The following is a 9,912-nucleotide window of genomic DNA, read 5'->3' as shown; positions in this document are numbered from 1 at the left end:
AGGAAGTAAAATGCCCCGATTGGCTATGGCAGTCTGGATCTGAGTGATTTCAGGGGTGGCCCCTATGTTAATGTCTGCTGGGTTAATGTTTTTAGGTCAGATCAAACTGTTACGTTTGAAACAAGAGCTGAACCCAAATGCAGCCATAAACACAGAGCCACAGTGTGAGTTAACAGGTTTATTTAAAGTACTTAAGTACAGTCCAGGTTTCAAGAAAGGGGAAAAGCAAGTCCGGGTTTCCAGAGAGGTGAACAGGTCCGGGGGGTTCCGAGCAGGAGTGGTTCCGTCAGAGTTATCCAGTGGACAGCTAGTGGTGAGGTCCAGTGATGGTTGTCTGGTCCAGTGGATGGCAGGAGTGGAGCGGTAGCAGGACTCAGGTAACTCCTGTAACTGAAGCACAAGAAAACGGATCAGGACAGGCAAAACACAAATAGCAAACAAGTAGCAAGTTTGGTTATAAGTGAGACTGTGGTCGTTTTGACTATGATCTGACGCAGAGTGGAGGAATGACTGGATATATGAAGCAGAGGTTGATTGTGGTAGATGAGCTGCAGCTGGAACCCTGACTCCTGCACACCAGACTCCACTTCTGCAATTAGAGACAGACAGAGGGGAGAGGAGAGAGAAGCTACCTAGGAGCAGCAGGTCTAACAGATCTGTGTGCACACCACAAAACAAAAATGTAATATCGCTAACAAACCAGTAAATAATTAAATGAAAAATAATAAATCTGCCATAAAGGGACAATATCAGTCAGTATTATTAGTCTCACTTGGCCAGACCTTCCTCCACAGCGTTGCGGAGGAAGGTCTGGCTAGTCCACACAGCATTCAGGGATGGGTGAAAAACGTGCTCTGGTTTATTGGCATTTCTTTAAACCAATTACAATCATCATGGGTGGCGCTAAGCACCAGACGAAGCCACGGTGCCTCTGCAAAATAGCCTTGGGAAGGAACTTGTTTTGGTGGAACGTGTATGTTCACTGGTTGTTTTAGTCGTGCAACAGAAAACTCAGATTGGACAGATAGTCTAGCTAGCTGTTTGGATTTACCCTGCAGAGATCCGAGGAGCATAGTCCTCATAAATCCACCGGAGTTTAGAACACCAACACAAAGAAAGATGAAGGTAACGGACATCCGGCAGAATTTCCGGTGGCACCGGAGCAATCCCGGTGGAATATCGTGGATATAGACTAGTCTTTTATTAAACCTCCCAAAAAGTGGACTTTATTTTATGTTCCCATTCCAGTTTTGAGTATCTTTTGGTTTGATAGATGGGATGGCTCTTTAAGTGGCAAAAAGTTGGTTTCGATCCGATCACAGCTGACATCTTTCTGTGTGAAGTTTGCATGTTCTCCCGTTCTCTTAAATTAGGGTGTCCAAATTAAACCATACGTTGAAACTTAGTTAGTTTGATACTATATTTGTGTCGATGTTTGGTTGCACCACGGAGATGTAAGGTTCATCTTAGTTACACTGGCATTAAGTAGCTGTTAATTAAGGTTATCTAACCCAAGTCTGCTGCCAGCAGGTATAATCCTCTATCTATGCTTGTGGAAAACAAAAGCGTTAGTAATAATCAAAATCATCATAGTTATCCAAGGGGTGTAATCTATCCCTGAGATCATGTTGCCGAAGCAAAACACCAGGTCGATCATCCAAGTTATCCCACCAACGATTTGGCCAACGATACGCCATGACAACCGATTTTACGGAGGACTTTACACCTACTAAGGGCTAGGTGTAAGATTTATTTCAGCTGGTGCAACCCTTAAAATGTTAGTAGCTCGTAAACTCCGACCTAAGTTAGAATTTACATTCAAACTAGTCTACGTTTGAACTTACGCATAGCTGATGCAACCCAGTGCAAGTGTTTAGGTGAGTATGAATCGTTGTCCTCTCAACCGATGTCAGCTGTGATCATCTTAGATTAACAATATTTATTTCACCAAACCTAAGTCACTCAGGAACTTAATTATATTCAGGATAAAGGGGGGTGCTTTTGCCCCAATGCCCCCTATTGGGTTAATTGGCCCTGAAGTCTGACATCATTATAAGAAATAGCTGTATTGTGTTTCTTATAAAAATAGCACAGCACAGAGCACACAGAGCCTTCCATACCTTCCTCTGCCTCTCATTTGGCTAACTGCAGAGAGCTGCTTAACAGGCCTGAGGTGTCCTCTGTGTTCCATTAAAGCAGGATGCTAATAGAGCTGCTATAGGGGAACTGTGTAGCAACAGGCAGGAAATTCGATTCATGGAAAAGGTCACTTTTTAATTCAACACTTTTCTTGCAGTAATAATTTGAATTACATAGTCTGTACCTACAATATACAAAGAGAGGAAGCTGTCAGCATTACATACCCACAGGCACAGTGGATGCATGAGACAAGTAGCACTCCTTAACTGACCCCAAAACACTATCCAGTCCTCTTGTCATTGTTAATTTCCCAGTTTTATTTTAGAGATTAAAAAAAATGGAAGAGAGAGAAAGACATTCATCAAAGGCCATGTGACATCTTTTAAAGGAATTGTTCAATAGTTTGGAAAATATGTTTCTTTTCTTTGATCCTAGAGTGAAATTAGAAGACTGATATCAATCTCATGTCTGTGAGTGAATTATGTAGCTGGAGCCAGAATTTATGCTTAGAATAGCTTAGCATAAAGAGTGGGGAAACAGCTAGCCTGGCCCTGTCCAAAGTTCATAAATGCATCTATCATAAAATATAAAGCTCATTAATGAAGTTAAGGTTAATGCCCAATGAGGTTATTTCTGTATCACAAAGCTGACACACAATAAAATATGAAACGAAAATCGAGCTGTACATACAGCATCCGGAGAGCAACTTGGGGTCTTGCTCAGGGACACTTTGACATGTGGCCAGAGGAACCTGGGATCAAACCACCAATCTTGTGGTTGAGGGGCGACCACTTAAACTTAAGCTACCTTAACCCAAACCTAACCAATTACCATGGTAACCTATGCTACTAACCCTAACCTAACCTAACATGGTTGAACACTGAAGAAATTACACTTTGCTACAATGTAAAGTATTAAGTGTACAGCTTGTATAACAGTGTAAATGTGCTGTCCCCTCAAAATAACTCAACACACAGCCATTAATGTCTAAACCGCTGACAACAAAAGTGAGTACACCCCTATGTTAAATTCCCATAGAGGCAGGCTGAGTTTTATTTTTAAAGGCCAGTTATTTAGTGGATCCAGGATACTATGCATCCTGATAAAGTTCCCTTGGCCTTTGGAATTAAAATAGCCCCACATCATCACATACCCTTCACCATATCTAGAGATTGGCATGGTTTTATGTCTGTTAGCCTAATAGCTGGTTTGATTTCCATTGAGAGATGATTTTATGGAAAGTACCCCATGCCAATCTCTAGGTATGGTGAAGGGTATGTGATGATGTGGGGCTACTTTAATTCCAAAGGCCAAGGGAACTTTATCAGGATGCATAGTATCCTGAATCCATGAAATAACTGGCCTTTAAAAATAAAAATCTGCCTGCCTCTATGGGAATTTAACATACTCTACACGTACTCACTTTTGTTGCCAGCGGTTTAGACATTAATGACTGTGTGGAGTTATACTTTATATGGTAGCAAAGTGTAATTTCTTCAGTGTTGTCCCATTAAAAAATATAATGAAATATTTACTAAAATATGAGGGGTGTACTCACTTTTGTGAGATACTGTAAGTGTATCTCTAATACAGTAATGAAAGATGTGAGTGCAAAGATTTTGCAAACGTAAGTTACAAATACCCTGGGGGCTAAGCCCCCCCTTTCTTTCAATCCTAGTGACGTCCCTGTCTGCCACGGCTACCGGACTCTTTTAAGTACATGTACTCCCTGTCTCCGCCGATCACTTGGTAGCTTTGAGACACCCGGTCAGCTGTTTGCTTACACCGGCTAGCTTCTGTTAGCTTCAACTGACTGACACAGCACATCTGTTTGCTGTAGAGCTCTTTTAGCCCTGTTCCCGGCTCAAGAAAATAGCTAACACTTACAGCTAACGTTAGTGTTGTCCACTACCTCTCTACACTGCTGAAAATGGTGCTCCTAAAATATTCCTCACTGCAACATCTCAACATCATCTGCTACGTTGCTCCAGCTTGCATTGCCACCATAAAATTCCTCGGACTCCTATGTCGTCCTCGTTATGTGTACAGGGCTATGAGATGCAAGTTTGTTTACTCCGATCATGCCATCCCTACCATACTGCCTGACCGACGCTCCGCCCCACACATTAACAACAAAGCACTTCTTATTCATGACATTGTTACAGAAAAGAAAATAGACTTTCTCTGCTTAACTGAAACCTGGCAAAATCAAGAGGATTACATGAGACCAAACCAAGCCCCCCCCCCCAGCTATGTTTACATCCAGAAGCCCGCTCCAAGGGCCGTGGTGGTGGGCTGGCTGTAATACACCGAAAGCATTTCCTGGTCAAAAAGCTTTCAGTACCCAATATCACCTCTCTGGAATGCCTTGCGTTCAGTCTAACTGGGTCGGCTCCACTTCAGATTGTCCTTATATACCGTCCACCTAAAGCCTCCACCACCTTCATGTCTGAGCTATCTGAGCTACTCACCTCTGTCTGCTCCAGGTCTCCTTCCACGCTCCTCCTTGGTGACTTTAATATCCATGTGGAATCCACCAGCTGCACACTAGCTACCAAACTTCTATCTCTACTGGACTGCCTCAACTTCACACAGCATGTCCAAGGTCCCACCCACACCAAAGGTCACACATTGGACCTTGTATGCTCCACCGGCACTACACCCCTCCATCTACAGTGCCTGGACCTTGCTGTCTCTGATCATCAGGCTATCCTCTTTACTATCCCCACCTCTCTCCCTAGGCAACGTACTACACGTACAATTACATTTCAAAACATCAAATCAGTGAGCACCCCAGCCCTAACAAATGTGTTAGCCACCCACTTGACCACCAAAACATCCCTGACCACAGTAGACGCCATGGCAGCCCACTACAACACTGCTCTGTCTCTGAGCCTACACTTTCTCGCCCCCCTTAAAACCCGTACTGTCTCCTTCACCTGTTCAGCTCTTTGGTACACCAATGAACTTCACTCCATGAAAGCCTTTGGTCGCTGACTGGAGAGACTTTTTAAAAGAACTGACCTCACTGTCCACCTGGAGGCCTACAAAGAACATGTGATGTCCTACAAAGAAATTCTTTCCAAAGCCAAGACAAATTATTACACCACCCTCATTGGCAACCAGCAATACCACGCCAGAATGCTGTTTTCCACTATTAACTGCCTGCTATGCCCCACTGACACCCACCAACTTCCGGTTGAACCTGATTGTTGCACCAAGTTCATGGATTTCTTCCAGGCCAAAGTGGATCTTATCCATCAGCAACTCCTGGTGTGTGCACTATCCACTTCTAATTCCAATCAACCACAGGACATTGCTCCCTTCCCTGCTCATCTGCCTCAGCCCTGCCTCTCCTCCTTCACGCCTGTGGACAACCATCTAGTGACCAAGCTGGTCACAAAAGCAAAGGCTTCCACCTGCTCCCTGGATCCAATGCCTACAGCCCTGGTCAAAGCATGTCTGCCTGTCCTGTGTCCCATCTGGGTGGATGTCATCAACTGCTTATTGGATTCTGGCGTAGTACCCACCTACTTTAAAACTACCTCAGTCACCCCTATCCTCAAGAAGCCAGGTTCGGATCTGGAGGATGCAAACAACTACTCCAATCTCCAACCTTCCATTCCTAAATCACAAATGATCTACTCACCACTGCTGATTCTGGACACATCAGCATACTCATTCTCCTCGACCTCTCCGCAGCCTTTGACACAATCTCCCACCATTCTCATCAACCGCCTATCCCATCACCTTGGTATCACTGGCACAGCTCTCTCCTGGTTTCAGTCGTACCTCTCACACAGGAAGCAATTTGTCACCATTAGCAACTCCCGCTCCGATCCAGCTCCGGTCAACCAAGGCGTGCCTTAGGCTCTGTGCTTGGACCCATGCTCTTCACCATCTACATGCTCCCCCTTGGTCAGATTATCCGGCAACATGGTCTCAGTTTCCACTCCTACGCCAATGATACACAGCTCTATATCAGCACCAAACCATCCACTCAGCTCCCCCCTCCTCTCCCTGGTCAACTGTCTGCATTACATCAAAGCCTGGATGTCAACCAACCTACTCAAACTGAACAGCAATAAAACAGAGCTCTTGGTTGTGGCCCCCAAGGCGCTGCTCCAGAAGGTTGGAGATCTCATCCTGGATGTTGATGGGTGCGCCATCTGCCCATCCTGAGGTCCGCAACCTTGGTGTAATCCTGGAGTCCACCCTCTCTTTACATACTCACATCAAATCCATCACCAAATCAGCCTTTTTTCATCTCAAAAACATCTCCAGACGCCGGCCATCAATCTCTGACTCCATGGCAGAAACCCTCATTCATGCTTTAATAACCTCCCGTTTGGACTACTGCAATGGAGTCCAGTCTGGGGTCCCCAGCAAAACCCTAGACAGGCTCCACTATGTCCCAAACTCTACCGCCAGGGTCCTCACCCACACCAAGACCTGGCAGCTCATCACCCCAACCCTCATCCACCTTCACTGGCTCCCAATTAAGTCCCGCATCACATATAAAATCCTCCTTCTCACCAACAAATCCCTCCATGCCCTGGCCCCACAGTACCTCTCTGACCTTCTCCATCCATACACCCCACCCCAAAACCTGGGGTCCTCAGAGGCTGGCCTGCTCTCCATTCCCCACACCAGATTCTGTACCTTCGGAGACAGAGCCTTTGCTGTTGCAGCCCCATCCCTCTGGAACACCCTCCCTGCAGATATCCGCTATATAAATAAAAGTTATTATTATTATTATTATTATTACACGGCTAACATGCTCAGGAGCAAGTTCTTTTTAGAGGATCTGTCAACAGTAAATTGAGTCATCATTCCTACAGGATCCTTACATGGACACATGGTTTCAGTGAAGTGAGAAATGCACAGCTAAAAAAGATAACATCTCATCTCATACAGTTACAAAGACAAAAGTTCAACGGATAAGACAAATCTTAGACATTTTAGTGGTCAAACTTTTTTAACTGATGTTATGTGATCCAAGATGTTCAAATAGCACTGGACTTTTTTTTCTAAGAATCTTAGAATAAAAACAGATAACACCCTGGTTCTCACAATTTAATTAAATTTTATTGATAGTATCAAATCATAACAATATTTATCACTAGACATTTAAACTACTACAGAGAGAGTAGGTCTACACCACACTATAATTTACAAAGACCCAACAATTCCAATAATTCCCCCAAGAGCAAGCATTTAGTGCAACAGTGGCGAGGAAAAACTCCCTTTTAGGCATAAACCTTGAGTGGTGAGGAAAAACTTCCTTTTAGTAAGAAACCTCGGACAGACCCAGGCTCTTGGTGGGCAGCCATCTGTTGGTGCCGGGAGGGGGTACGATGAACAGTGGCAAATATAGTCACAATAAAGATAATAGAACTCTGACTAGAAATAGTAGTATTCTAGACCTACTCTATCTGTGAAGTGTCTTGAGATAACTCTTGTTATGATTTGATACTATAAATAAAATTGAATTGAATTAGTTGTAGCCGTTCAGGGCGTAGCAGGGCATAGCAGGGCATAGCAGGGCATAGCAGTGCATAGTAGGGCGTAGCAGGACGTAGTAGGGTGCAGCAGGTCACCGAGCAGGACCACATCGGCAGCTGCAACCATGATTCCTCCACACGTAAAATACAACTAGCACTGCAGTTACCAAATGTAAAGTTACTTTGTGTTGAAATAAGTGTGTTAGTGTGGTGTGCAGCGGTCAACAGAAAGTGTTCGCTCCCAGGTTCACCCCCTCTCTGTCAATGCCCAAAAAACCCAGGTGAACAGGTGAAGCAAACTCAAACTGCAATGAAAACGGCAACCACCTACAATATAAGTGCATAACATAACAATCGACAAATAACACAAATGAGACCATAAACAACATACAATATGTGGGTCCTACACTCACCATGGACATACATTATGCCATATACTTGATCCAAGCACCAATTGTGCAGATAAGAGCTATAGTCCTTTTTGCCTGTAGTATAGCAAAATCAATACATTTATATTCTTGGGGTTTCACATTTAGGTTCGTTGGATACAGCGATATTATATTTATCATTCATTTGATGTCACCTGTTTTATTTAATACTGTTTTTGTGTTTTTCTCTTTAATTTGTTTCTATAATAAGTCTTATAGTCTAAGTCTCGCACACTGCTCTTGTTCAGCATCACAATTTATTGATATTACTAGTGTGTGGGTCCCTCTGCACCTTCTTCAAGAGTCCATCCATCCATCCATCTTCATCCGCTTATCCGGGGTCGGGTCGCGGGGGTAGCAGCTCCAGCAGGGGACCCCAAACTTCCCTTTCCCGGGCCACATTAACCAGCTCCGACTGGGGGATCCCGAGGCGTTCCCAGGCCAGGTTAGAGATATAATCCCTCCACCTAGTCCTGGGTCTCCCCCGAGGCCTCCTCCCAGCTGGACGTGCCTGGAACACCTCCCTAGGGAGGCGCCCAGGGGGCATCCTTACCAGATGCCCGAACCACCTCAACTGGCTCCTTTCGACGCAAAGGAGCAGCGGCTCTACTCCGAGCTCCTCACGGATAACTGAGCTTCTCACCCTATCTCTAAGGGAGACGCCAGCTACCCTCCTGAGGAAACCCATTTCGGCCGCTTGTACCCTGGATCTTGTTCTTTCGGTTCAAGAGTGTTTTTTTTTATGTTTCTAAAATATAAACGACCTCATATACATAAAGCTGTGCAGTTTTTGTGTGAGTGTATGAACACAATGATTGGTGGTGGAATTGGCTGTGATGCAAGGGGCACCAGCTAAAAACTTGCCAGCCAGTGGTCAGTGCCAGCCTTGCTTGGACGCTTTAGGACTCTACTTAATAGCAGCCCACTATCAACTTGTAACAGTTTAAACTGATATTGTTTGTTGCTTTGTATGATTGTTTTTCTAGTTGAACTGATGTGTTATTGATTGTTTGATGTCTTTGTCATGCTCGGCATCATTGAAAATAACTAGAATTCTTATTTTGTTTTTTAAATTGTGTGCATTTATTTATCTTTCTGTTGCTGGATGAATGTCCAACCCGTTCTCACTCCGAACTCATAAAATACGGACGTTTGGACAGTGGCTGTCAGCGTCTGAAGCGACGAAAAAAGCGCCCTTCAGCGTGTTTGTATAACGTACCGGGGAGAGCGGCAGCTACACAGGGTTTGAAGATGACATAACACTAAGAGTGACTACGTTGGTTGGGGTGGTGGTTGGGTCAAACACAGGAGACCGGGGTTCGTGTCCCTTCTTTTCCTAAACCCAACCTTCCCATACTTCCCGTGTGTCACGGAATCGTAAGCCCACCCATAACATTTTCCTTAACATAACTGCGTCAAAAGGGACGCCAATAGTCCTGACCAAGGGCGTTTAGATAAAGCGTGTTATATGATGCTAAAGGAGACTTTTAGCGTCAATAACAACGACAAAGGCACCTGACCGTATTTTACGAGATGGGAGTGAGAATCTGACATTAATGCATGTACTGTGTCTCTGAACAACTGACTGTACCGTTTGATTGCAAAGGAAATAAAAAGAAGTAAAAATAAATAAATAAAGAGTCTTAAATACAGGTTTGTTGAAATGAAATATAAACCTAACTTTCAGAAGACAGCATTGGGCTATATATGTTTTGTATAAAACCAGACAGAAATAAAGATGTGAAGTAAGAAATAAGGAAAAACACATGTATGGAATGTACTGTATGGAAATGGGAAATAATGGAAGCAGAATAAGAGGAGGGGAATGAGAACAACTCTGT

The sequence above is a fragment of the Sander vitreus genome, chromosome 10 (genome assembly GCF_031162955.1).
Source record: "Sander vitreus isolate 19-12246 chromosome 10, sanVit1, whole genome shotgun sequence".
In the NCBI taxonomy this organism is placed as follows: domain Eukaryota; kingdom Metazoa; phylum Chordata; class Actinopteri; order Perciformes; family Percidae; genus Sander; species Sander vitreus.
This window is presented reverse-complemented; position numbering follows the sequence as displayed.